General features: G+C 44.6%; 1 pseudogene across 1 annotated transcript in view; it reads right to left on the bottom strand.

The window, feature by feature from the left end:
* Positions 1 to 27,505, bottom strand: part of LOC146869606 (E3 ubiquitin-protein ligase TRIM39-like) — a 135,903-nt pseudogene that overhangs the window by 61,844 nt on the left and 46,554 nt on the right. The window contains exon 3 of the transcript XR_014962377.1: positions 6,718 to 6,948. The product of XR_014962377.1 is annotated as an E3 ubiquitin-protein ligase TRIM39-like (transcript). The remainder of the gene's footprint in view (positions 1 to 6,717; positions 6,949 to 27,505) is intronic.

Below are 27,505 nucleotides of genomic sequence, written 5' to 3'. Positions count from 1 at the left end.
AAGTTGGGGCAAGGAAGGGGCGAGGAAAAAAGCAGAGCGACTACCCTTAGACAACCTACCTTATCGGAAGTCTTCTCCATTCAATCCGCTGTGAGTCGCAACGAAACCGGCGGAGAGGAAACCAGCGGCAGCCTCAGCTCCGGTCTCAGCGTCCTCGAGGACGCGGAAAGCACGTCAAACACGGACGCTCAGGTTGCTAAGCAACAGGGGGATCAGCAGATCGGCAACGCCGGAGTCTCGATGCAGCCTGCTCCACAGTCCGGTTTGGTACTGTCACTGTCAGTCGAGAGAGCCGTGAGCACCGTGAGTACTGTGAGTACCGTGAGCACTGAGGGCCCCCAGGCAAGCAAAATCGACTCATTAGCGAAACAGGGTGCAACCGATGAGATGATGGAGGCAATTTTGTTGCTCGAGGCAGAGCTAGGAACCCCTAAGGCCCTTGAAGTTGTACAAAAGAGTCATATCAAGGGGGTCAGGTCCGCAGCTTCAGTGGACAAATGTATTAGCCCAGTGGAGGAGGCAGGACGGCACGGGTGTTGCGAGCCAGTGTCGACAGCGCTAACGGAGAAAAACAGCATCGGTGAGGTAGATGGAGAAAAATTATTTTCTCTAAATGAGGATTCGGACTCTCACTCTGTGCAGCATGGAGACGCAAGCTTAGAGGAGAGCACAGAGGGAGAAGAGGAGATGGTAATATCAGGGGAGGACGAGCTGACGGATTCTAGCTCGACAGGGAGCGACTGCAATGACGTATGTACAGGAAACGACTCAACCTTAAGAAAAAGGAAGAGCAAAATAAAGCCAAGCAGTCAGCCGGCTGGGCTCATGGGAAGTACTGGGAGAGGATTAGCATGGGATTATCTGGGAACTTCTCAAACATATCACGAGGAGGAATCCGCCGGCGCACCGAGTCAAAACACACCGTCTAACATCTTGCTCAATACTCTCAAACAGATGCAGGCGGAAGCTAGAGTTGCAAATCGCAAAGCAAGGCAAGATGCAAAAAAAATACAAGTCTCACTTAAAAAAACCAGTGAACTGCGCATATTATTTACCAGCAGATAATAACAAAAAACACGAAGCACCCTTTGTGACTAAGTATTGGCCTATAGGGGCATTGCATCGGGAGGAAGCGGGGACCACTTACCTATTTATTAAGAGAAGTTGAACCTGTCTCAGGCCAACGGCTATAGCACTCTGTAACAACTCTGTAACACTGTAACCTCAGCAACTGCAAATCCTGCCGTACTTCAGCACCATCTTCAGTGTTACTGGTGGAAGCAGAAGTTTTATATTCTGAATTCAAGTTTGTCGCGAGAATGAAAGGGGACGTTGAAGGACGTTAAAGGGCATAGTTTTCGGACTGTAACTGGAAAGTGTGGGCACGGATGGATGCAGGCATTTTACAGCTTTCGGGCTTTTCAGAGATGCACAAAGCCCACAAAGCCCATGTAAGCAGCTAGTTTTCCCACTCGCATACTTGGGAGCAGATTGATTTCTGAGCAGTGTTGGTAGGGCGGGCGCCAAACTCTGCTCTGCCGGCGGCAGGACGAGTTTTTGCCAAACTCCATGCTCCAAGCAGAGCACAGGATGTGGCAAAACTGTGTCAAAGAAGCGGAGTTTGCCGTCCACTCCTAGACTCAACGTCCCTGGTCACATGATACAGCAGTGGGTGAGATGAATAATTTCACATGACGCAGTCTGCTAGTCTAAAACAAGTCACATGACACAATCTGTGATATTCTGAATGTTATCACATGAAGCAGTGCAGTGTAGGATTTACTGAATGAGGCCACATGACACAGTCTGTGATATTTTGAATGGGGTCACATGACACTGCATTGTCTGTTATATTCTAATCTGTGTCACATGACCCAGGACATGGAGAACTTCACATAATATTATAAATCATGAATGGTTTCCACCTGGAGAGGAGACATTTTACATGACCTACAGGTGATATCACACACAGTGAGAGCTCAGCTAGAGTAGCTAATGGAAGTTGTTTTCTTCCCATGAACACTCTGTTTGTCACGCTTTGAATACAGGTATTTGGACCTCTGCAGTGATGTGAGTTATCCTAATGGAGTCTCATACACTATGATCTTTGTACAATTTAGCTACATGCTGTAATCTATAGCACCTAGACACCAACGGAGACAGTGCATGATACAAGCGTGCTACATGTGGGGGTTAGGGTGAGCTCAGAGTGTGTCTATTGTGATTAAATGTATGGGGACAGGAGTCCATTTTGGATCCCCTGTGTGTGAATGGTACATATGATGGAGGATGGAGGGAGCCTGACAGATAAGGAGGTAGATTGTGGAAACCTTCCTGAGGTCTTTGAAGTGGACCAGACTTCTGTGAACGGAAAGGATTGGGGGAGACAACTGATGCTCTGAAGGTCGTTCGCTGCCCACTTCCTGCATTCTTTATCCCCAGAAGAGTTAATGCAGTTCTGTGCAGCAGCCGGGAGGGAAGGCCTCTCTTCTGAGCCTTTGTCTTAGTTTCCTCTGTCACGGCACACCCAGCTCCACTCTCTCTTCCTGCCAAGACTGAGTGACAAAGACTTTAGCCTGACCAGTCTGTGCCAATGAATAAAATGTCAGAACTCCCTGAAGCCAGCTCCAGAGATGGAGCTCTCGAAGTTTCATCTACATCTAAAAAAACTAGGACAAATACTGGTAAGAAACCCAGGTCACTGCGCCAGGAGTCTCTTTGACCGGTGTCGAGACCCACAAAGCACTGATAGAGATAAATAGCGTAGAATTTTAGAGAAACATGTAAATAAGAAACAATATGTTTTTTAGGTATAAAAAAGTCAATCTTTACTAGAAAGATATTTTTCTTTGACACATTCTGAATCATATCGAACCTAAAACACCATTTACATCATTGATGGTCATGAATTACTATGATAGACTTATATTCAGCTTTCCCCAAAAGCTCTGATGTCACAGAGTATTATATCACAAATCTTGGTTCTCTGACAGTGGTCGTCAAGGTGTAGTCATTTATTGTGAATCACTATAGCAACGGCGCACACGGGGTTCACAGTTGTAAACATTGAACCAGTTCCAGAGCCAGGATCCCCGATTGCTGCTTCCTTACAGGTGAGGGCAACCTGGAAAGAACCCCTGCAAGCAGAGCTGTAGGCTGCCTATAGAATAGAGGAGCTGTGGCTGCCTATAGAATAGAGGAGCTGTCGGCTGCCTACAGAATAGAGGAGCTGTCGGCTGCCTATAGAATAGAGGAGCTGTCGGCTGCCAATAGAATAGAGGAGCTGTCGGCTGCCTATAGAATAGAGGAGCTGTCGGCTGCCTATAGAATAGAGGAGCTGTCGGCTGCCTATAGAGCTGAGGAGCTGTAGGCTGCCTATAGAATAGAGGAGCTGTCGGCTGTCTATAGAATAGAGGAGCTGTCGGCTGCCTATAGAATAGAGGAGCTGTCGGCTGTCTATAGAATAGAGGAGCTGTTGGCTGGCTATGGAATAGGGGAGCTGTAGGCTGCCTATAGAATAGAGGAGCTGTCAGCTGCCTATAGAATAGAGGAGCTGTAGGCTGCCTATAGAATAGAGGAGCTGTCGGCTGCCTATAGAACAGAGGAGCTGTCAGCTGCCTGTAGAATAGAGGAGCCTTCTGTTGTAGGGCACTTCTCCCCACATCTGTGTATTGTCTATTGAAATTCTAAGATAGCAGAATTACTGACTTAGAGGGAAGTGGCAAGCGCAGGACCACTATCATCAGATAACCCAAATATATAGGACCGTTTGAGTTCATCAGCAGGTCATGGGCCACCGTCCTCAACTGGCACAAGAGGTTCATCACCAGGTCAGGAGTCTTCTTCCTGTAACTGTAAGAGAGGCTACATCAAAAGGTCACGGGAGAGCATCCTAGACTCAATTGCGAGGTCCTATCAATGGGTCCAGGTCCATCATTCTAGCAGGAGGAAAGAGTGGTCCTCTCTTGTGAGACGGATGAGCCTCCCCTGGACTGTGGGTCTTACTGGTCCCATTTCATTTCTCATCACTCACACAAAACTATACGCCAAACCTTTAGCTACATTGGTGGTCATTATAAACTACTTCAACTTAGACTGTTTCAGAACTGGCTGTGGAACCAGAGAGGGATGATCTCTGCCACCCTCGGAGGGATGTTCCCTGTTGGCCTCGGAGGGATGCTCCCAGTCTCCCTCGGAGGGATGCTCCCAGTCGCCCTCAGAGGGATGCTCCCAGTCGCCCTCGGAGGGATGCTCCCAGTCGCCCTCGGAGGGATGCTCCCAGTCGCCCTCGGAGGGATGCTCCCAGTCGCCCTCGGAGGGATACTCCCTATCGCTCTCGGGGGCGATGCTCCCAGTCTTTTTCGGTGAGATCTTCTGGATGCTCTCTGTCAATCTCTGAGTGATGTGATCTGTTGCCGTCGGGGGGATGCTCTCCTTCACCCTCGGAGGGATGTCCTGGATGCTCTCTGTCACCCTCATCTAGTGCCCTTTCCATGGAGCGATTTCTCAGGAAGCTTCCGGGTTGTAAACTAATCAACTTATTTGAGCAGAGCATCACTGTCAAAAGTGACAGCGTATGACCACAATGAGGAGGTTTATCCCTCTAATCCCACCCCAAGCCAAATTGGTGAGGAATTTGGTTGCCGTTCACGGTTTCATGATAATCCAGTTATAAATCAAATTTCTTGTGCTGTCGGGAAGAAATTTGCGAACTTTCATGTCACACACTCTGTAATATGACCAAGGGTTACATGTGATATGTAATTGTCACTCTTCTTCAATCTAAAGCGTTTTCTGTGGCAATCTTTATCTGGAGCTGAAAAAAAACAGTGAGCGTGTCATTATCTATTCCAAATGCCTAGTTATGTAGCTGTTCACCCTAACAAAAGATCGGTGAACGCAAACGTAAGTGCCTATCTGTCTCAGGAAAAAAGTAACTGCTTTAGAACTGAAATATTTTCAAACTTCTTAAAAAAGGAGGATTTTTTTTCTCAATTCTCTAAGACGCTGGCTCAGCTTTTTACACAATTTGCTATATCATTTCCATGTTAATAACTTTCACTGGAATTGCCTGGTGTGTTGCATTAACAACTACCTCTACAGCCTCCTCATGTCAACTGATGCCACACCCAACCATCCGCTCACCACATGGAAACTGCTCACCACACAGAGCACCACAGCCATCATGAACTCCATCCACTCTGGAGCACCCACAGACCTCTGCCCCCACCACCTCTATTCTCAACGCACTCATCAACACAGCCACCTTTACTGATCAATGCAAACATGCAGAGGTCAGACCGCTCCTCAAGATACCCTCCGCCGACCCCAGCAAACTCAAAAACTACCGCCCCATCTCTCTGCTCCCCTTCCCAGCCAAAGTCCTTGAGAAGGGGATCAACTCACGAGCACCTGGAGAGCAGCAATCTGCTGAACACCTCCCAAACTGGCTTCCACGCCAACCACAGCACCAAGACTGCCCTGATCACCGCCACCGATGACAGTAGGTCCCTCCTCAACCGTGGGGAGACAGCAGCCATGATCCCTCTCGACCTCTCAGCAGCATTCGACACCGTATCACACGACACCCTCATCAAAACAATCCACCACATCTGGATCCAGGGAGACGCCCTCAAATGGAACACATCCTTCCTCACAGGACGAACCCAAAAGATCTGCCAACCACCCTCCGCTTCGAAACCCAAGAGCATAATTTGCAGCGTCCTTCAAGGCAGCTCAATCAGCCCCACCCTGTTCAACACATACATGACGCCTTTGGCCAACATCGTCAGAACCCACTGCCTCAACTTCATATCCTACACAGACGATGCCTAGCTCATCCTCTCGCTCACAGAAACCCCTTCCACCACCAGGACCAACTCCCACAACTGCATGACGAGCGTCATCGACTGGATGAAGACCAACTGCCTGAAGCTCAACATGGATAAGACGTAAGTGCTGATTTTCTGGGAATAACACCTCCCTGTGGAACGACACCTGATGGCCCTCTTAACTCTGATGCACACCCAAACCGACATCACCCTGGACAGCAAACACACCATGAAAGACCAGATCAATGCAGTCTCCTTCGTCTGATTACTCACCCACAACATGCTCCAAAAGATCTTCAGCTGGCTCCCCATCAACACCAGGTAAGCTGTCACTCAAGTTCAAGTCACCAGCTGACTGGACTACGACCACCCGTTCTACGCAGGACTCATCATACAACTCCTGAGACTCCAGACGATACAGAACTCAACTGCCGGACTCATCCTGGAACTCCCCGGGAGGAACCATATCACCCCCCACCTCAGGAACCTTCACTGGCTCCCCATCCAGAAAAAATACCAATTCAAGATGTTGACTGACGCCTATAAGGCCATCCACGACCAAGGACCAGCATAAATCAACCAACGCCTGAACTTCCACCAACCCTCCAGACACCTGCCCTTCACCTGCCTCGCCCTCACTCACACTCTCCACATCCGAAGTAGCAACAGTGGAGGATGTTCCTTCTCCTACCTCACTGCAAAGTACTGGAACGACCTCCCCCTGCACCTCCGAACATCATCCTCTTTCCCTGAATTCAGAAAAGGAATCGAGACCTGGCTTTTCAACTGATCCCAGCAAAAGCCCAGTGCCTGGATACCCTCACGGGTGATTAGCCGTGCTCTACAAATCCAAGTTCATAGATTGATTGATTGATTGATATCTCACCTTCAGGAGTTCCCACGCTGGCGCCTCACACTTCTTTTCTATTGCCGTTATCAGGGCGCTGAGAGAGGTGATTTGATTGGACAATTTGGTGATATTTTCATTTTCTACCATGGTGATTTTCTTCTCCATCTCCTCCAATTTTTCACAAAGTGTTTGCTCATGTTCTTTCAGGAGTTGCCGCAGTTTTTCAAACCCAGATTCAATTTTATTCTTCTCGGTTCTTAACTTGTCCTATCATAAAGAAAAACACAAAAGCTGGTTAGATATTAAATAGCTTCCTAAAAGCTGTCCCTAGAGTGGGAGTTATGGGGGAAGCGTGCTTCTCCCAATTTCTGAACTGCAGCCTCTTACTACCTTCCCTTTTACCGTCTTCTGTCCTTCTCCCACTCCTGCCCTCCCCCTTTCCTCAGACACCTCACAAGCTGTGGGGAGGTCAGAATTTGAGAGGCTGCAGAGAGTTAGATCACTGAAGAAACTGCAAGGAAGCGAACCCACCACAGACAAAGTCAAAGACCCAGAGACAGGCTGAGTGGAAACTGGCTGAAGTCAAGTGTGAGTGGGTATGACTGGCACAAAAGAATTTAAATGAGTGGGGGGCGGGAAGTTTGAGCACTTGGGATGAAAGAGTAGATGTAGGTGGTGTGCAGGCTGCCACTGTCCTGCCAGGACACTGGATGTGTTCGCCCAGAAGGAGATGCTGAGGGTGTGTTCTACTATGGCCCCCATTCAGAGTGAGGGGGAATCACTGGTGTGGTTATTTCATGTTCAGAATCATAAACAAATTATGTGTATTCTGTTATTGGATGGAGAACTACCAGATAAATGAATGTACTGCACCGATATCTGCAGGTACTTCAGCAATTCCTATAGAAGATGGGTGAGGAGTTTGGTTAGAAATCTTCTCCAATCCTAAGATAAGAGGCTGTGAGTTATCAGGTGAGGTACGTCACACTGTGGCTTAGAACAGGAGCCTGTGTGTTATCAGGTGAGGTATGTCACATCGCAGCTGTGGAGGCTGTGTGTTATTAGGTGAGGTAAGTCACACTGTGACCTAGAGCAGGACCAGAGCAGGAGCCTGTGTGTTATCAGGTGAGGTATGTTACATCGCAGCTGTGGAGGCTGTGTGTTATCAGGTGAGGTATGTTACATCGCAGCTGTGGAGGCTGTGTGTTATCAGGTGAGGTATGTTACATCGCAGCTGTGGAGGCTGTGTGTTTTCAGGTGAGGTATGTCACATCACAGCAGTGGAGGCTGTGTGTTATTAGGTGAGGTAAGTCACACTGTAGCTAGGAGCCTGTGTGTTATTAGGTGAGGTATGTCACACTGGCTTAGAGCAGCCTGTGTGTTATCAGCTGAGATATGTCACACCTTAGCTAGGAGCCTGTGTGTTATCAGGTGAGGTATGTCACACTGTGGCTTAGAGCAGGAGTCTGTGTGCTATCAGGTGAGGTGTGTCCCGTTGTGGCACCGAGCAGGAGCTTTTATGATATCAGGTGAGGTGTGTCACACTGCAGCCTAGAGCAGGAGCCTGTGTGTTATCAGGTCAGATATGTCACACTGTAGCTTAGCGCAGGAGCCTGTGTGTAATCAGGTGAGGTGTGTCACACTGTGGCCTAGAGCAGGAGCCTGTGTGTTATCAGGTGAGGTGTGTCACACTGTGGCCTAGAGCAGGAGCCTGTGTGTTATAAGGTAAGGTGTGTCACATTGTGGCGTCGAGCAGGAGCTTGTATGATATCAGATGATGTATGTCACACTGCAGCATAGAGCAGGAGCCTGTGTGTTATCAGGTGAGGTATGTAACACTGAAGCTTACAGCAAAAGCTGGTGTGTTATCAGGTGGGGTTGTCACACTGTAGCATAGGAACCTGTGTGCTATCATGTGAGGTATGTCACACTGTGGCCTAGAGCAGGAGCTTGTGTGTTATGAGGTGAGGAATGTCACACTGTGGCCTAGAGCAGGAGCGTGTGTGTTATGAGGTGAGGTATGTCACACTGTAGCTTAGCGCAGGAGCCTGCATGTTATCAGGTGAGGTATGTCACACTGTGGATTAGGGCAGGACCCTGACTGTTATCAGGTGAGGTGTGTCACACTGTAGCGCAGAGCAAGAGCCTATGTGTTATCAGGTGAGCTGTGTCACACTGTGGATTAGGACAGGAGCATGTGTGTTGTCAGGTGAGGTATACACAAAAACAACGAGAGAGGAAGGGAACCCAACACGACTACTCCCCTCAAGGGATAAATCTCAAAAAACAACGAAGTCCGTGTGGTTTATACACAACCTCTTAGGGTCAAAGGAGCACAAGTCTGCTGACTCAAAATAACACTGTATGTTGTTTAAGGAGAGAAAACCTAAATAGGTTTTATATAAAGCCCTCACTCGCCAACCTGGTTGGTGACATGCTTCATCATCGGGCTCCACTGGGTATGGCCGAATGCCATCCCAGTGTGGTGCAACGCCAGGTTACTGCGGAGCGGGGTTCGTGTGAGGTGACAGTGAATTTAAAAGCTTCCAATTGAGTCAAAAAGGCAATTTTATTTGTTTTGCTAATTGGAAATATTAAAAAGGGAGAAGAGTGAGGGTCAAAAATTAGAAGACCAGATTCACTATGTGGCGGTGCAGAGTCCCGGTGGTATGAGCGCGCTAAGGCTCACCCTGCCGAGGACTGTGAGTGTGAAAAATTATATTAAAAATTACCCGCCAACAATTATAGTGGTGGAGAGAAACGAGTTTATCTCAGAGGCATATCCGTATGAAGCCTCAGGGATCCCGGGAGAAGGGTGGGAGCATATGGAACACCGCCCTCGTTGCTCGGCACCCATTCGGTACCTATAGAACGCCTCTCGTGCCCGGGTCCAGGTGATGTATGTCACACTGAGTAGGAACCAGTGTGTTACCAGGTGAGGTATGTCACACCGCAGTTTCGGAGGCTGCCGTCACCAAGAAGGACTGGACTCAGAAATTCTGTAGAGTCAGTTATGTCTCCACTGCTGGTAGCGGGCTGTGCTCCTGTGCGGTTGCTGGAGCAGGGTTTTATATTAAAGTGTGTATACCCTCTCCATTTTGCACGTTAAGATTAATAAGATTAATTAACTAATAGTAATCAAATTATTTGGTTTGCTGTGGAATTTAATCAATCTTACTAACATAAAGAATACACGTGGGAATTGCATTTGCATGGCCTAATTAATACGTGAACTAAACAGTGTACGCATATTAATCATAGATAAATAAAGTTTACATGTTATATGTTGCTTCCGTGATTTATTTGTAATTTGTGCTCTATAAATGTGAGTATAACCCGCAATGAGTGTTGCTTCTGCTAGATAAATACACACACATATGGGTATTAGCGAGGGGATAACATTTTATTAGTCGTTTCTATGTATTAATTACTTTTTTGTGTCTCTTTGCTTAAGTTGTCCATTATGGCCTGCCTAAAGATGGCTGATATCTGGCGCTGAACCCGACTGCCAACGCTGAACAAGGCTTGGGTGAAGTGCGCATGCGTTGCCGTCAGCAACAGTGGCCTCTATACGACCCTAACCCGACCGTGCCCTCCAAGGACTCTCTGGGATGTTAGCCAGATACCCAAAAAGAAACAAAAGAAGATACATTTTTATTCACAAACATGAACTATATGTAAAAACACATTTTTCGGATGAGAAAGTGGTGGTACGGATTTCATCGACCAATCAGAGACTCTCTAAAATATCATCAGTTACTTTTAGAATGTAATTTTATTATAAAAGGCCATAGAATAGAGAGGTTGCATCTCTTCCCTTCCTGGCACTTATCGATTTCCTGACGTTATGCTGACGGAGAGGACGGTGACACTGCAGGACAGCTGTTTCCGGAAACTCTGACAGATTGAACTGATGACCAAGATTCTGACTTAGAAAAACGACTTTTAGCCAGAATAGGTAAATATGATGGTCAGCTGCTTGATTTAACAAATGATCTTTTGCAATTATTTAGATAAAAACATTATTATTATTACAAAAACTGTGTCGGGTTGTTTATTATGAGAAAATGTAATAATGTAAATTGATTTTAGTTTTAAGATAATCACTTCAACCTGCAGCTAGTTGATCCATGGCCTATCCATGAGAGGAGTACTAAAAGGTGAAGTTTAGGCCTTATTGAATAGAGAAGAGTATTTCCTTCCATCCGCTGTAATGAAACAATCACCTCCTTAGAAAACAGATTAATAGAGAATGAATGTTGGTGTTATGGGCCCCACCAGCGAATGTAGTGAGTGAGTGTGTCTGTGTGATCTATGATCTGTGACGAAGGGAGGGATTTTGCATTCCACGCTGCAGCAGTTTTTCCTGGTAGCAGAGAAATGGTTTACTACTGTTGTGGTTTGGTGATCATTGCTTGTAAATAGCTTATTGATTTTTGATTACTGATTGGTATTGATTTATGTACTAACACTCTATGATGAGTTACGTTAAGTTATATGTTGTTTGCACGGCTTCTGGGATGTAGGGAGTCGGAAGTTTGTAACAGTTCCGTAGTAGAGCAGAGGTAAGCGCTGCTCTCGGGAAAGACGGAATTGTGGTTATCCTGTAGGTACACAGGAGAAAACGTGTAACAATTGAAGTTGCACGGCGCATTGTCTGGGTTCGATTCGGTGACATCCTCGTGTGTTGCCACTAGAAATATTTTCTGTATTGAGAGAAGTGTGTATGATAGTGATGGTTACCTGTGAAATTTTGGTCTTTAAGAACCAGGAAACCAAATGGCATACCGATAACGCTTATCACTGAAAAGGTAGCAGGTGTTCTCTGAGCTTGTTAGAAGGACAAAGTAGAGGTAAGCGCTGCTTTGTTAACGAGTGTTATAATTCTGTAGTAGGACAGACTGTTCGCTGTTCTCGGGAAAGACAGGATTCTGTGTGAATGTACTACATTTTCTGTATGAAAGTGTGTGAATGAAAAGCCATTCCGATTAATTGCGAAACTCTGGTTTTATTTCTCAGGAGCATTAGGTCTCCAATTATGTGTCTTAAATACTAGAGAAACAGTTAGTTGATGCTTGCTAGAAGGGTGAAGTAGAGGGATGCGCTACTTTATCAACGGAAGTAACGATTCCGTAGTAGGGCAGAGGTAAGCGCTGCTCTCAGTAAAGACGGAATTCTCGTGAGAAAGGTCTATTGCTATTCTTTGGTTAGCGAAGCGGACAATGGAGATATTTTTGTGTTGTTACTAATAGAATTGTAAGAGTTACAATACGAGTTCACTGAGCGGACTTGTAAAGGAGGGGTAGACAGAAGCAGAGCTGCTGCAGCGGCTGCTGACGTCAGAACGACCGCGCTGGGATTGGACAGTTGGTCAGAACTGTAAAACGCTCCAGATTGGTGTGATAGTGTAAAGCCGCGCTAGGAGTGGAGAAATACAGGGTGACGTAAACGCTCCTGATTGGTGCGTTAGTGTGAGTCGCGCTGTGAGTGGACAGAATAACGGTACCGTTGTAAGAGAAGAATAGCGATACACGGAAACCAAGAAAATGTATTACCAACCGCCAGACAAGGAGAAAAAGTCGTGGTTTGGTAAAATAAAAAAGTGTTTAAGAAAGACAAACAGGTCAAGACTAGGGAAGGACAGTTACTTCCTCCACCGAAACCCCCCGCATCTTTGATGATTGCGAAATATGGGTACCATATTTGTATTTGGTTAGACAATTGGGTAAAATATACCAAGGACGATGGAGTCCTGGCATTTCCAGAGCATGGTTCCTTTAATTTGGCTGTTTTAAGGAATTTACGGGACACGATGATGTGTCTAGAACCAAGACCTAGACCGACGCAATTTGAGGCATTGATGGAATGGGAAGACGAAATGCATGAACGAGAGACACAAAGAAATGTTAAAGGCTACAGACATCTATTTAGTAGACGATTTGGGCATGAAATGCATGATGATCGAATGAAAAGGTGGCGAAATGCAAGTATGACTGAGGGTGTGTTTCCTGTAAGAACAATAGGAGAGAATGAAGGAAGAAAATGTGTGGAAAAAAGGAATAATGTGGAATCAAGAGGTTACGGAGCGAATGAATCAGATGATGATCTGCTGGATGATGGGTTTTATAAAAATCCACCACCGTACCGACCAGACCCAGAAATGTTGACACCAAGTGCCCCAATGAGAGAAACATTACGAATTGTTAAAACTGAAACTATGTCACCAGATTTAGAAAAGAGTAGCTCCAATAGAGAAATAGAAAAGAAGGCAGAGAATAGGATAAGTAGTGAAAATTCAGCAGAATTGGCCATAACTACTCTAGAATTAACCGAGAAAATAAGAGAATTGACTAAAAATTTAGAAGCTGTAACAGTTCCAGTGACCATAGGTCCAGTAATGCCCATTTTTGAGAAGCAAAAAGATAGCGAACATTGTTTGACGGCACCATACAGGAACCATAATTTGGTTGAGAGTCCAGAACGGAGTCAAATTGAGAATCTGTGGGGACCGACAATAAATATGTTTGAACCCCATGTTTCAAATAATCTATTTATAAATCAGAATTATGCAGAAAAGAGTAGAATGACAGTATAAACATTGTTAGAACCCCAGAGAAATACAGAACAGGGTAACACAGAAAGCTCAGTAGGACCCTCAGTGGAGGAACTAAGTGAATGGTTAAGAGGGTTACAGAAACAAGATAAGGAATCCCAGTCAATTGATGTAGCCAAGTTACGGATGGTATTGGAAGAATTAATAGCAGGGACTATTCCCATAGAAAAATTGAAAAACTATCAGGATGAAGAAATATTATTTTTATGTAAAAGTGTGACATGGAGAGCGAAAAACTTACATGAAAGACTAGGAGAAGTTGCGTATGAGATGGGTATAGATATTGATAAGGTAAAAGCCTTACAGAAACCCTATCGAGTTGATTTTACTGAAAAGGATATTGAGAATCTGAACACCACAGGACAGATAGGTCAGATTAAGGACATAATCATTTTATTGAGAAAATGGGGAGACGTGGATAAATGGAGAAGTAAGTGGTATCGAAAACGAGATGATGCCCCAGACAAGACAGTTACAGCATTCCCTTTTAGAGAAAATGGAAAAGTAGCAACTGAATACCCTATGAGGGAGATTCCTGGAGGAGGATATGTACACGTCCCATGGACAAGACAGGACATTTTGTCATTCACAAATGATTTCCCTCGATTGCGCGAAAAGCCTGTCGAGTGGTATCGGCAGGTAGACAGATTTGTGAAATTGCCAAAAGTACTATGGATTGACTTGAATAGCTTATTTGACATAATAGTGCCAGCAGATTTGTGGACAGAGTGCAAGCTTATGATTAATTGGCCAAGTCAGGAATACCCTAGGGATCCTAAGACAGGAGCCCCTGACCCAGAGGTAATGAAGAAATATAAACAGGTTATGGTATTTTTGAAAAATAAGGTACCCCCCAAAGAGACAGATTGGGTAAAAATTGACCGAACACATCAAGAAAGTAAGGAATCAGTACATGCCTACTATGAGAGGTTAATTTTGGCCTTTAAGCAGTTCAGTGGAGATGAGAACCTGAGTGATAAGGATTTGAGTCATTTCGTATACAGATTTGTATATGGTTTACGTCCAGACATTGGTGATATGATAAAACAGCATACGGTAGATGGGCAAAATAAGAAAATAGATGAAGTTTTGAGACATGCCAAATATTTCAGTGATGAAATAGAGGCCAAACAGCGAAAAAGAAAAGGCAATGTGGGCACAGGTGAAGGTAGCTGAAAGGCAGGAAGCCTAGTTAGTCGAACAAGCAAATAACACAGGAACTAAACCCAGATTTGGCCCAGGCAAAGGGAAAGGTAATATAGAAGAAGGTAAAAAGAAGTTCCCATGCCATAATTGCGGTAGGTTAGGGCATTGGAAATCCGAGTGTAAAAATCCTCCGAGTACTAATAATGAAAATCCATCATTGAATCCACAGGTGCAGAATGAGGTGAGTGGTCAACTGCAGCAACAGCAGCAGGTGGTTACCTCACAGAATCAGGTGCCAAAACCACCTTTCCCGCAGAGCAGAAACACTCAGAAGTATAGTAATGAATCAGGATTCTACAATGAAGAACAGGTAAATAAACCATCACGCGCTCGCGCAGTTTCACAGTATTGGCTGCAACGTGATGAAAGTGATTCAGAAGGAAGCTATTGACGGTGCCGAAGGGACGAAGAGGAGTGCGTACTTGGCGCAACTCTAGAAGTAGACCAGACAGGACCATTTGTAGATGGGAAGGTTAATAATGAAAATATTACTTTCTTAGTCGATACTGGTGCTACTCGATAAACTGTTAGATCAGCTGATGTCAAGAATCTTCCTCTCTCGGATGAAACGATCCAAGTGGTTGGTGTATCCAACAGACAGATTAAAACTTACCTTACAGAACCAGTGAAAGTTAGCATAGGGAAATTTTCAGAAATGCACCGCTTTGTAGTGTGCGACACCAGTCCTGTGAATTTATTAGGTAGGGACATGTTGTGCAAGATGAATTGCACTATATTCTGTACTTCAGAGGGAATAGCATTTGAAACACCAGATGAGGATGTACTGTACAAAATGACAATAGCTAATCAAGAAAGTGAAGTTACCGGAACCTTTAGAGTATTCAATCCTGATGAATTACCTAAAGAATTGAAGCAGTCTGTAAAGGCAGAAGTGTGGGATTTTACTGGAGAAGACGTAGGGCTAATGAGAAATGTAGATCCAGTGAAAATAAAAGTAAAAGAAGGAATAAGCTATCCAAATGTTCCCCAATATAAATTGACACCGGAGATAATTGAAGGAGTTACTCCAATAATTGAGAAAATGATTAAGCAAGGAATTCTAAGAGAAATACTGAGTAGTCCATGTAATTCACCAATAATGGGACTTAAAAAGCCTAATGGAAAATTCAAGATAGTACAGGATTTGAGAAAGGTAAACAAAATCGTTGTGCCATGTTGTCCCATTGTGCCAAATCCATCAGTGATTTTGTACCAGATTCAACATGATGCGGAATGGTATACAGTAATTGATCTATGCCAAGCTTTTTTTTCCATCCCATTACATCATGACAGCCAGCAATTTTTTGCATTTCGGTTTGGAGAGAGGATTTTGGCATGGTGCCGAATCCCACAGGGGTATACAGAAAGCCCCTCAATATTCAACCAATTGTTGAAGAAGTCATTAGAAAGTCTGCAAATGCCCGAAAGTTCAGTACTAGTTCAGTATATTGATGACCTTTTGGTGGCGTCGAAAACACGTGAAGCTTGCGAGGTACACACAATAGCACTACTAAATCATTTGGCAGATGGAGGACTGAAAGTGTCCCCGCAAAATTGCAGTATTGTAAGCAGGAAATACAGTATTTGGGACATAAAATTGAGAAACGACTGAGGATAATAACAATAGACAGAATCAGAATCATAAAAGGAATGAGAGCTCCCATGACTCAAAGAGAGGTGAGAATGTTTCTGGGAATGGTAGGGTACTGCCGTCAGTGGATTAGTAACTTTTCCCTGATCGCAAAGCCCTTGGTGCGTTTGACCAGGAGTGATGTAAAAGATCCCCTGGAATTGAACAAGGAAGAATTGGCAGCATTCAAACGATTGAAAGAAGGTTTGTGTGAAGCACCAGCACTAGGCATGGCTGATTACGATAAAGAGTTTGAGTTGTATTGCAGTGAGAGAAATGGATGTGCACTTTCTGTGTTGATTCAGAAACATGGAAGATTGAGAAGACCAATTGCGTACTTTTCATCAATGCTAGACCAAGTGGCTGCAGCTTTACCTGGGTGTTTGGAGGCAGTGGCTGCAACATGTCGAAGTTTGGAACAGAGTGAAGGAATCGTGATGGGATATCCATTGAGAGTGTTTGTACCTCATGATGTGGCGATTCTTTTAACAAGGAGTCGTACTCAGTATATGACACATAGTCGGCTGACTAAGTATGAGAAGGTCATATTAGGTGCAACAAATGTGAGCCTTGCAAGGTGTTTGAATGTGAATCCTGCAACTTTGTTACCAGATGCTGAGAAAGTGGAAGTGAGAGATGAAGCAGATCATGATTGTTTGGACGTGCTTGAGTATTGCACAAAGCCACGACCAGATATAAAAGATGTACCTTTGCCAGAGAGTGATTTTGTGTTGTTCGTTGATGGGTCATGTTTGAGAACAGATGAAGGAGTACTAAGTGCAGCATATGCAGTGTGCACGGTTGCAGCAGTTATGGAAGCATCTTACCTGAAAGGAGTGAGATCAGCTCAAGTAGCTGAACTTGTTGCTTTGACAAAAGCATGTAAAATTGGGAAAAGTGTGAGAGTGACTGTGATAACGGACAGCCAGTATGGCTTCGGGGTTGTCCATGATTTTGGCCAAATATGGCTACAAAGAGGTTTCCTGACCTCAAGTGGAACCCCTATTAAAAATGCGGAAGTGGTTGGAAAATTGATTGAGGCGATAAAGCTGCCTAAACAATTGGCTGTGGTGAAATGTGCTGCCCATGGTCAGGGTAGTGATTATATCACTACCGGAAACAGGTATGCTAATGATATGGCACAGTATTGTGCACGGAACCAGAATTCTGTCAATCGGGCAAAGGAAAGGGAAATGGCTTCTTGCTCAGTGATGTTTACTAACGTTGTGGGAATATGGGAAGAAGTGAGACAATTGCAGGAAGAGTCAGGAGATGAGGAAATGAAACAGTGGATAAAAGCAGGGTGTGCCCCAAGAGAAAAGGACCGTGTGTGGGTCTATCGAGATGGAAGACCAATAATGCCTGATAGCATGATGTCTACCAAGGCACGGATGTATCATGGCCAGGGACACATAGGGAGATATGCCATGATCAGGTCTTTTAAGCAGACCTGGTACAACCCCAAGTTTAGGCTTGTAGCAGAGAGCCTATGTCAGAGATGTCTAATATGTCAGCAATACAATCCTGGAAGAAAGACAGTGGTGAGTCTAGGAACCATAGGTCGAGAAGGAGGGCCTTTCACTAGAATGCAGGTGGATTTCATTGAGATGCCTCCTTGTAACAGATTGAGGTATGTTCTGGTCATAGTCTGCCTATTCTCCAGGTGGGTGGAAGCATTTCCAACTAGAAGAAATGATGGGATGACAGTGGCAAAGCTTCTTTTGAGAGAGTTCATTCCCAGGTTCGGGTTTCCAGTAACCCTTGAATCAGACAGAGGAGGGCATTTTCACAATGAGATCATAAAATTGATTAGTGAAGTATTGAATGTACAACAGAAACTACATTGTGCCTATCGACCAGAGACTTCTGGTGTGGTTGAACAGATGAATGGTACGATCAAAAACAGAATAGGGAAAATGTGTTTAGCCACGGGTATAAAAATGGCCTGATGTCTTGCCTCTTGTGCTCATGACAATTCGAGCGATACCAGACAGAACTACAGGGTTAAGTCCTCATGAGATAATCATGGGACGAGCAATGAAGCATGTGTTCATTCCAGTCAACAAGCTGATGACTATAACTGATGACATGGTGTTGGAATACTGTAAAGGCCTGGCTGACGCAGTTCATTCTGTGTTTCATCAGGTTGGAGCGGATGCCACCACCCTTGAAAGGAAGCAAGCCCATGATCTAAGCCCAGGAGACTGGGTAAGGATAAAAGTCCACAGAAGAAGAAACTGTTTGGTTCCGAGGTGGGGAAAACCAAGACAAGTCATTCTGACCACGACAACAGCTGTGAAGTGTGCTGGATTGAAAAACTGGATCCATGCTAGTCATACTTTGAGGATACCAAATCCAGTTGACAGCAAAGAAAAAGAGTACTATGACAATTCAGAGTCAAGTACTGAATCAGACAATGAAGAGCAGAGAACACAAGAAAACCCTGAAAGGGGGGAGACAGAACCAAAACAAAGTTTGGTCCCTGGAAGTATCTCTCTGAGAAGAAGATTGCAGATTTCTGACATCAGTTCAGATTCTGAAAACGAACAAGGAACACAAAGTTCTAGAAAAGAACACAGAAAGAAGAAGGAAAAAGTCAATGAAGAGACAATAAAAGAAATTCGGGAGAAAGAAGTTTCAGACGAAAGGTTGAGAAAGATTCCACCTGAAATAACTGATTCAAGTGAACAAGGGACAGGTACAGAGAGAGAGGGACAGATTGCGGAAGACCCCCGAGGAGGTGTAGGGAACTGCAACACCCAGTTAGGTGAAGGGACAAGTAGTCAGCAGGAAGATTGCGTGACAGAGACCCGAGGAGGGACAGAAGTAGGGAAAACAAAAAAGGTGGAAGAAGAAGAAGCCGTTGAAAAGACAAAGCAAGTTGAAACAGAGTCTGAAGAAAGTGAGAATGAAGTACCCGAAGGTCGAGTATTAAGGAAAAGAGCTTGGAGAGAAGAAAAGAATAATAAAGGAGATAAACAGAAAAGAGTTAAGAGAGATGAGGTGTGGCCAAACAAAATAAAGAGATTGAGATATCGGCTGACACGAGTGCATCCACCGAGAGCTGAACAGGTGAATGAAGTGACAAGCCAAGAAAAATTGAAAGAAGGAGAAACAACTGAGAGTAAAGACAGTAAAAGAACGAGGAAACCTAACCAGAAGTATAAGTCATCGGAATGGACGTACGTGGCTCTGCCTGAAAATGATGAAGAGGTAGATAGTCAAGGAAATCCAGAGGAGACTTTACTAAAAGTGGTTCAAGAGGAAGAAGAAGCAGAAATCCTGAGAGCAATCTTGTCCGACATCGGAGAAGAAGAAACGGAAATTCAGGAGTTTCTGTATTGGGATGACGAGAAAGAAGTGAAAAATGATGAGATGCCAAACTGAATAAATTCAAGAAGCAACTGATGGAAAAATAATAAAAGTCAAAAGATAGAAAACTGGTAGAATCAAGAATGTAAAGAATTCAAAAAGTAGAAACTAGTCGTGAAGTAGAAGAGGCTAAGTCAAAAGACACAGTCCAGTTCTAACAAGATGGCTAACACAGATAGTAGCAAAAGTAGATGTACATTCATGAAAAGATGGTGTAAAATGTGTTGTTGTTGTACAGGATTATTAATGCTTCTGTGGAGCACACTTGCTCTACTAATTTCTTTCAAGGTTACTATAGATACACTAGAAGGACACACTGATAACCTTACTAATGTAGGGAAGATTCATTTCATTAGTCTTTATTTCGATATTTCATCATAAAAGACATAACAATAACAAGAGAACAAGTAAAAATGACAATCGTCATAATTAAAAATACCATACAATGTAATCCAGTTTGTTCATAAAGCATATTAGACCTGATTAAAAATACCATACAATAAGATCCAAATTTCTTTAAAAACAAATAGAAAGATAAAAATTGTTAATAAAAATTCTCGGTAAGTTAAAACCACACGATTATTATCAGTTCTATAGCGTCAGTTATCAGAATGAGAGCAGAGAAACAACTCTATTAGCAACAATCAGGAAGTCCCCAAATTAGATTATTGTTGTTTGTATATTCCCGGCCCTAATAATTCACATCCAACCGAGAAATTTAGCAACCGCTATAACCAAGGATTCCTGGGTGTTAGTTCTCAGAATCCTCAGCGCTTCAGAACCTACACGTGTGCCTAAGTTTCGGCAAATAGGTATCAGCCACTTGTTACGTGGGGCAGTGTAGGCTGGACATACAAAGAATATATGGGCGATAGATTCTTTTTGGCCCATACACCATTTGCAGCAGACATCATCTTGCAGGCCGTTCCAAGATTTGGTGAAGGTTTTGATGGGAAGGCTACCAACCCTAAATTGGTGATACAATTTACGATCACAAGACCTAGTGATAATGTCCCAATAGTCCTCCATAAGGGGGACGATCTTGTGTTTGAAGAATAGTCCAGTCAGGGAAGTAGCCTCAGTCTTCATTATATATTTATGACACACTAGTGCCCAGTGTGTTTCTTTAAAGACCTTTTTTGTAGGAAATTGGCTATTAACAGGATCTAACCACAGGTTACTCATCCCCATATCCACCAAAAGCGTTCTAACTTCCTTAAACCATGGGATGTTTCCTGAACCTGCTACTGATCCAACATCCAGGATTGCCCTGGCAAATAGATCAAGTTCTGGGGTAATCCATATCTGCCGCCAAAGAGCCAGCGGCCTGTAACGTGCCACATCCTCAATGGAATAACATCCCAAATCCATTAAGAGGGGCTTTAATGGAGTAGAACCAGGAAGACCTGTCAGATTCCTCAAGAATTTGTTTTGAACCTTAACCAACATGGATAGGTCAGAGAAGCCCCATAGCTCTGCTCCATACAGGATCGCAGAGCTAATCCTAGAATTGTAAATTTTAAGGGCAGGACCTATCCTTTTGGTCAAGGACGATCGCTGTTCTTTAATTAAACACCCTGTCAACTGGGCGAACTTGAGGGAAAAAACATCAATCTGGGGTTTCCATTTTAATTTGGACTGTAATGTAATTCCTAGGTAGGTCATTACATTGGTCTGGACTAACTTGGTATTATTCATAGTTACAGAGCCATCCACTTGCTTAGAGGATCATGAATTTGGTTTTATCAATATTAACCTGTAGATCATTGTCAGAGCAGAACTCTTCAAATTTGTTCAGTGCCCGTTGCAATCCCATCTGGGTTTTAGATAACAAGAGAGTGTCATCCGCAAACATAAGTAACGGTACTTTGGTGCAATCCAGGGATGGAGCAGCCGTTGGAAAAGCAGAGAAGTGCTCCATTACCCTGTTGATGAACAACAAAAAGAGTGTTGGCGCTAGAACACACCCCTGTCTAACCCCGCGTGACACAGTAAATTTGTTTGTAACCTGCCCTTGTAGACCCCAGCGAACACGTGCGAAATTGTCGTCATGTAGCTTGATAACTAGGGCCAGTAAATCCAAAGGCATCCCCATTTCACTCAATGCCCTCCATAGTTTACTCCTAGGCACCAAATCGAACGCAGACTTGAAGTCAATGAAGGCAGCATAGAAGGTACCACCACCCAAGCTCACCACACGCCAATAAATCAATAAAAACCTAAAGACTTGCTCGATGGTGCCTACACATGGTCGAAACCCAGCCTGTAGTGGGGACAATATGTCGTCAAGCTCCATCCAACTCTGTATTCTCGCGAGAACCATCCTTGCAACAATTTTTTGTATGCAATCGATCAAACTGATCGGACGGTAATTTCCTGGATTGGAGCGGTCACCCTTCTTGTAAATTGGCAAGATCTCGGCTACCCGCCATGAATCTGGGATGCGTGCCCGATTAGCTATTGCATTCGCAATAAATACTATATAGGGCACCCAGTTGGCAGTATCATACTTGAAAAGATCCACAGGAACACAATCCATGCCCGAGGCCCTACCGCTGGGGGCCTTATTTAGGGCATCCTCTGCCTCCTTACTGACAAACGGTAAAATATGATTATTAGTTGGAGTACAAAAATTAAACTCCAATAATAAGTCAGACAGCAAGGGATCAGTCACTACCCCTGACACGGAAAACTGGGCACCAAAGTGATTTACCCAGTCGTCTGGGGAAACATAATTTGCGGGGGATTGTGATTGTGTACCATTACCCCATTTCACAATATGCCAAAACTTGGCCATGTTTGTTAATCTACTAGCATCGAGAAGATCTTTCCAATGCTGCTCATCCCATTCTTTTTTGGCACAATGCAAGACTTTTCTATAGTTTTGCCTGGCCGTCCTAATATTGGGCATCAGTTTAGACCTAATTGCCAGAGACAAAAGTTTGTAAGATTCACGGCACAACTTATTGCACCATGATTTATCTCTATACTGACTCATTGCTTTCTGGTGTCTAGTGGTGTTAGAAAAATGGGATTTTAAACTCAAAAATAGGTCTTCATGAATATTGAGGATACTATCGTTAATTTCAGCCTGAGATTTAAAGGATCGCAGTATAATCAATGACCGTACAATCTCTGATCTTATATTTTCTAGGGCCTCCATATCATTAAACACTCTTGCCCATCGAACCCTACGTAAATCATTTGTTAGTAGGGCATCAGCAGTGGCCACCTCTGTTGGTTCGTTACCAGTCGACGTTACAATAAGATTGAGACTAAGAAGCAAAGGATTGTGATCACTTTCTGGATGTTCAAGGATAGACATGTCACCTAAAATAGACCAGTACTCAATCTTGATTAGAATATAATCAGTTCTGCTTCTATGCAGACCATTATCGAAAGTGGCCCTACCCATTTTGTCTGAAGTTGATCGTCCATTGGCTGCCCTAAAGCCACGTTCCAAACAAAAGCCCAGCAGTTGTAAGGCCGATTCTGACCATTTCTATAGGTAGTAAATCGAGAGGAGGAATATTCCACTCGGTGTCCTCCTCATCCATAATATTTTCCTCTTCATGGTTTAGGGGTTCAAATGTGCAATTAAAATGCCCCGCTATGATCGTGATACAATCGTGCCCCACTAAATCAAAAAAGGAGTCAAAATCAGCAAAGGTTTTCGAACTCTGCCCCCCTGGCATCCCTCGCATATATACATTTACAATAAGAATATCCTGTTGGGCAGGTCGGTGTAATTTAACAGCGAAGATATCTGGGCTATTTGTAGGAATCTCCTCCAGACAAAAGTTGTTTGATTGCCTAACCCAAAGTGTAAGGACCCCCGAGGACCTACCTAGTTTCCCTCTCACTGCTGCTTTAAAAAAATTTAGATATCCTAAGCGGTGAGTGGGTTTGACAGCCCATGTCTCCTGAAAAGCCCAGATGTCATACTCCTCCACAAAGTCTGACAACTGTTACCGGGAGTCTGCACTGTAAACCTGCAATATTCCAGGAAGCAAACGTGAACAAAGAAGGATAACTACTCTGACCTGGCAAAAAGTGAGCATTTACAGACTGTGTGGGGGCTTCCAATACCACTTGGCCCTGGGATATTTCCCTTCCCAAACCTGAACCCTCATACACAGGGATCACAATGGCCGGCCTTTCTAATTCACCAAAAGCCATTGTGAAACCACCAAAAATCTCACCATCAATATTTTCCGGCCTGTTACCACCCCCACCATCACAAAAAGCCATCCCAACATTGGGTTCAGAACTCCCTGTAGAAAGGGAAAGTCAATCCACCTGATCCAAAACTCCAAAACTATTGTTTATGGGAATGTTATATAAACAATCGTTTAACCACCCCCTTTCTCGCTCCCTGGTGTCGTAAGCTGGGGCCGACCGTTTCTGCCTTCCCAAGTGATTTCCATGAGGGTAAAAATAAGAGAGAGGATGGGACTTAATGCAAGATGCCATACCCTCAATTCCCCGTTCACAGATAAATTTCACAGCTCGTTTATCTCTAAAGTTGAGAACAATACCTGTAGAATCCTTCTTTCGGCTTCCCACCCAACCTACTCTACGCACATGAATGATCTCACTAAACACATGTAAAGGTAAGGGTCTATGTTTGTTCAACCAATGTAAGGATTTGTTCTTAAGTTCGTCATAAGATTCTGGGGTATTACTACCAAGCCCTGGAACCCCAGACAAAACCACTACATAGGGTGCACAATCTGGGGGTAAGTCCAAAAGGACCCTATTTGGCTTTGCTACAGTTCGAGCACTGCTCAGTTGGCTTCCAGTACTAGCAACTCTAGGGGCAGAAGGATGGAACCCCCTATTCTCATGCGATATGTTGTCCGCTGCATCAGTGTTAACAGGTGCAGCAACCAACCTCGTAATAGGAATGTTATTGGGAGATGGTAAAACACCTGCTTGCACAACTGGGAGCCCTGGGTTATTTGAAGAGGATTGCTGACATGGCACCGACATTGGTGCGGATAAACTCTCCACCTTTGTTGTTAATATATTCACCGCATCAACATTTGAGCCCACCCTCATATCAATGGCTCGGAGTTGCTCTTCAATACACGTTAGCCGCTCATTTAGAGGAGAGACAATTGAAGAGACCAAATTTTCCATTTCTTCCCAGAATCTAGCACCTAAATTTAGAGATGGAACATCCCTTATTTCATTGGGTGGGGGTATCTGCACCAAGCCCGGGGTGGCATTATTGGTAGGGGGATCAGGAGGGTCACTATACTTCCCTTTCCCTATTTTGGTACCATTGTTTGATTTACCAGCTTTCGCATTTATCTGTCTCAATAAGCCTCCACCCCGTTTACGTTTACCTGCATGAGCACCTAGGGGGGAGGGCACAGATTTATTTGGTAACAAATGCGGTGTAGATCTCGTTGACACCCGTGATGTCACAGGATTTGAAGCAGAACTCTGTGGTAGTCCCTCAATTGCTGGATGAACAATCTGATCAGATAGGGACAGAACTGAGTCAACCGGGTGGGACTGAATTAGGCCATCAGGTGGAGGTTGAACTGGGGAGGGAACTCTGGCCAATCTCCCCAGCGAGGAACGTTTAGTATAGTCCAATTCAAGAGACACTCGGCGTTCCGCTAATGCGATCTCTTTTTCCAGGACCGAAGTAGCTCTTATAATGAAGTTATCTAATGTCCCAGCAACACCAATGTTAAAGCTTCTCCCAATTGATTCACGGCTACCTGCCATAATCAAATAATGAATAAATAATCAAATAAACAATGCAAAAACACAGATTATACTAATAATAATAATAATGCACACAACCCCTAACACCGGGGCACAAGCTTGCGTTTAAAAGGTCCGGCCCTTGCCCCGGGCTTTTCTCCAGCGCGCCGAATAAGTAGCCTCTTAACTGGAAGTCAGTGGGCGTTGGAGAGGCCCAAATTCAGGTGAGTTCGGGTGAGGCAATCACGGGGCTCCTGGGACTAAAAGTCCTACACAGACCTACACAGACCTCCTTCAGGTAGAGAGCGTCAATGTTATCGCCCCCCCCCACGCATGAAACGCAGGAAACACAGAACCTTGATGACGCTGCCTTATATCCCCACCTGCGCACTATCTCAGCAGTCTCAACAGTCACCCCAATCCGGTCACTTTTCCACCTATTATCACCCTGTTTTCAATGTTATTATTGTGTGGATCCGTGTGAGTTATTTGAGATCCTCACAGACCGCGCGCCATTCTCAGCATTCAGTCATTAGGTGCTGGTAAGTAAAAAGCGCTCCCACAGTAAAAACAACAGAGATGATCACAGTACCTTACTCATCAATCCAAGTGTAAGCACAGGGGCCCATGAATTAGGGGGCTGGCCCTGCCCTGGCTCTTACTGGCGATGACGGGCAAGGACGGGCCCGCCCTTGGCCCGGGCTTCGCCCGGGCATGGCCCGCGCCACGATGTTTGTTGGCGCTTTTATGCGCGATGCCGGATGCAGCCGCCTCCCTCCTGAGAGCAATGCCACCTGGGAGACTGAGTCTCTGAAGAAAGTGCTGGTGCCTGGAATTGAGTGAGCGCGTCCCGCGCCGCGATGTTTGTTGGCGCTTTTATGCGCGATGCCGGATGCAGCCGCCTCCCTCCTGAGAGCAATGCCACCTGGGAGACTGAGTCTCTGAAGAAAGTGCTGGTGCCTGGAATTGAGTGAGCGCGTCCCGAGCCGCGATGTTTGTTGGCGCTTTTATGCGCGATGCCGGATGCAGCCGCCTCCCTCCTGAGAGCAATGCCACCTGTGAGATTGAGTCTCTGAAGAAAGTGCTGGTGCCTGGAATTGAGTGAGCGCGTCCCGAGCCACGATGTTTGTTGGCGCTTTTATGCGCGATGCCGGATGCAGCCGCCTCCCTCCTGAGAGCAATGCCACCTGTGAGACTGAGTCTCTGAATTAAGTGCTGGTGCCTGGAATTGAGTGAGCGCGTCCCGCGCTGCGATGTTTGTTGGCGCTTTTATGCGCGATGCCGGATGCAGCCGCCTCCCTCCTGAGAGCAATGCCACCTGGGAGACTGAGTCTCTGAAGAAAGTGCTGGTGCCTGGAATTGAGTGAGCGCGTCCCGCACCGCGATGTTTGTTGGCGCTTTTATGCGCGATGCCGGATGCAGCCGCCTCCCTCCTGAGAGCAATGCCACCTGGGAGACTGAGTCTCTGAAGAAAGTGCTGGTGCCTGGAATTGAGTGAGCGCGTCAAAAGGTAGTTCCGACTAGAATAGATAATCATTATTTACATAAAGATAGGTCTATTAATTATTTTTCAAATAATGTGTTTTCGAAGTTATTGTATGAGTATGTAAAAACAATGGACGTAAGGGACTGCTACGTATGCATGCAGTTACCTGCCTCTGTTTCAGAAGGAGTGACTTATCATCACCTTCCAGCAACTTATGGAATAGCATGTAGTGTAATAGCTAGTTTATTTTATCAGACAGGTAAATTAGAATATTATTTTTCAGATGTAGATAACATTTTTGCGCAAGTACCTGCTAATAACAAATTTAACAAAGTAAGACCTGCTAAGTTATTAGGTGAATTTTTCTTAGAAACTAAAAGAACTAACATTAGAATATATTTTTAGAAACAATTTGACTTGCAGTTTGAAGAAAGAGGAAAAGACATTCTTAGACATGGTTGAAGAAAGCAGATTGAAAATGCAAAGAAAAGTAGCAGAAGGAAAAGGGGAGAAAACAGTCTGGGATATAGAAAAAGAAAAACATTTGAATGGTGAAGCTAGTCCAACTATAGCTTTAGATTTGCCTCAGAAAAGGAAGATGTGTATTAGAAGGAATCAAACTGCATATGATAATTATTTTGTAGGTAATAGTGAGTGCCATGATACATACCGAATCATGGGTGGATGGGGATTTAAAGGTGGTAGAGATCCAGTTTTCCCTGGACTTTATTTTATCTGTGGGAACAGGGCATATTATCGTTTGCCAGACCATTGGTATGGCACATGTTATGTTGGC

Source organism: Triturus cristatus, chromosome 1_1 (assembly GCF_964204655.1).
Source record: "Triturus cristatus chromosome 1_1, aTriCri1.1, whole genome shotgun sequence".
In the NCBI taxonomy this organism is placed as follows: Eukaryota; Metazoa; Chordata; class Amphibia; order Caudata; family Salamandridae; genus Triturus; species Triturus cristatus.
The sequence above is the reverse complement of the archived record's forward strand: the minus strand, read 5'-3'. Positions and strand labels throughout refer to the sequence as shown.